Consider the following 2,634-nt stretch of genomic DNA (forward strand, 5'->3'; position numbering starts at 1 on the left):
TTTAGGATGGACTGGTTGGATATCTTGCAGTCCAAGGGACTCTCAAGAGTCTTCTCCAACACCACAGTTCAAAAGCATCAATTATTTGGCCCTCAGCTTTCTTTATAGTCCAACTCTCATGTACATACATGACTACTGGAAAAACCATAGCTTTGACAAGATGGACCTTTGTCGGCAAAGTAATGTCTCTGCTTTTTAATATACTGTCTAAATTGGTCATAACTTTTCTTCCAAGGAGTAAACGTCTTTTAATTTCATGGTTGCAGTCACCATCTGCAGTGATTTTGGAGCCCAAATTAATGAAGTCTGTCACTGTTTCCATTGTTTACCCATCTATTTGCCATGAAGCGATGGAACCAGATGCCATGATCTTAGTTTTCTGAATGTTGAGCTTTAAGCTAACTTTTTCACTCTCCTCTTTCACTTTCATCAAGAGGCTCTTTAGTTCCTCTTCACTTTCTGCCATAAGGGTGGTGTCATTTGCATATCTGAGGTTATTGATATTTCTCCTGGAAATCTTGATTCCAGCTTGTGCTTCATCCAGCCCAGCATTTCTCATGATGTACTCTGCATATAAATTAAATAAGCAGAGTGACAATATACAGCCTTGACATACTCCTTTCCTGATTTGGAACCAGTCTGTTGTTCCATGTCCAGTTCTAACTGTTGCTTCCTGACCTGCATACAGATTTCTCAAGAGGAATATTTCTCATTTAAAATATAGAAATAAAAAGTATGCTACATCCTTAAATAAGGGCAGATTGAAGCCAAAGAGAGCCAAGTTTGCAATCTATGACTTTCAATAAAAATATCCACTTTCAACATTGTACCTGATCAGTTGCTGCAAATTGTTTACATCCTAAGAAAATAGTTATGCTATGTATACACACAGGGATGAATAATGCATCCAGAAATATCTTTCCCCTCAAAAAATTATTTTTAAAATATGAGTTATTTTGTCTACCTGATACTAAGTCACTGAATTGATTGAATTCTCACATTTTATCTAGTTGCCTTAGTTATTCTGTTAATTATTTCACTGCTAGACCATCAGTTTTTAACATAAACCCAGCATATATAATGAAAACATAAGCTGTCTGAAAAAGCAGCTCTTTAAATCCACCAGCTATCTCATACCTCTTACTGCTGTCTTAGTGCTGTTATAAAACATATCACTTTCCTGACCTCCAAAGATATTCCTTGGGGTCAATACTGTAGATCCCATAATTCACTCAAAAGCTAAAGCTATTGTCAAGGTAACAGTTATATTCTGAAGAGTCTTGATAAATAATTCATTGAATACATTCTTTTCCAGAATATCCCCTGGTCATGAACTTGGTTCTTCTTCAAGACAGTGTAAATACTGCCTCAGAATTGAAGAGCTAGTTCAGCATGGACCAACTATAGAGGAAGCTGAGGTAGAAAGACAAATTTTAGTCTATAAACATGAAGTACATTGTAAATGCCTATTGACTTGCAGTTATGTTGCTGTCGTCCAGAGCGGCATTTGCAACCAGGGAGTAGAAGAGGCAGGGAGAGAATCCACAGACTGGGGGAAGGATAGAAGTCTGTGGTTCCTACAAAGTTCCTGGTAATGGTCCAGGGAAGAAGCAAAATCCCCAGATAGCTGTGGCCTTTGGAGAGGCGAAGGTGATACAGAATCTGTATGTCACCTATTTCCTCCTCTCTAGCTAATGTGTATTCACTGTTTCTCTAGATAGTCACACTAAAAGTGAAAGTAATAATCCTTGTAAACCACCATTTAAACAAGCAGAATTGTATTCAGTTTAACATTTGTCATGTGAGACAAACTGCATCATTCTCCAAAAATAATAGTCATCTGTGCAGCTTTGGAGTACTGCCAGCATTTTCACCAGGTGCTTGTGTCTTCTTGCCACTCCTGCCCATCATCTGAGCTCCAGCCTTGGTCCTCTCTGGCCCAGAAACATAACCTGGACCAACCCATGTGGTGGTCCCTCAGAGACTTCTGCCTCAGAGTCCCACTGGAACCTGGGAGCCTTTAGAAAGGTTAGGAGTCCACGATCCTAGGATATTACATCCCTGGGAATGACATCCAAGGGAAATCTTTGCCTCTTTGCTGAACCTAACACAGTATCTGTCAAAGACACCTGATCAGTCATTCTTTTTCAATATTCTGTCTTTTCTATTTTGAATATATGCCACATGAGGGCAGAAATTATATCTTCCTCGCTCACTATGTGTCTGGAACATGGTAGTGATTTAGGAAGTATTTGGTGAGTGAATAAATGTTTAGGGGTGAATAGATGGATGGATAGATGGATAAACAAATGGGTAAAGGCAAACACTTTCTCATAGGCCTTTTGGTTTTACAGAGTGCAAAATTATTTGAAATGAATCACCCCAATATCCCTACAAAATGGCATTAAAAAAGAGAAAGAAAGCCCTGTTAAAGACTCCACTAGGTACAATTAATGATAAAAAAGAAAAAAAGGCCCTTTAGGACCTCTGTGTTTATTAACCTCACTAGGACTCCTAAACTGAATAATATTTTCAATGTGTAATCTTAACATTCTTAATTCTAGTAAATTAATATGTAAGCATGCTGCTAGACTAGGAGAAACTATTTGCATTTTCCCTGGAATCTGCCCTGCC

Source organism: Bubalus kerabau, chromosome 1 (assembly GCF_029407905.1).
Source record: "Bubalus kerabau isolate K-KA32 ecotype Philippines breed swamp buffalo chromosome 1, PCC_UOA_SB_1v2, whole genome shotgun sequence".
Taxonomy (NCBI): Eukaryota; Metazoa; Chordata; class Mammalia; order Artiodactyla; family Bovidae; genus Bubalus; species Bubalus kerabau.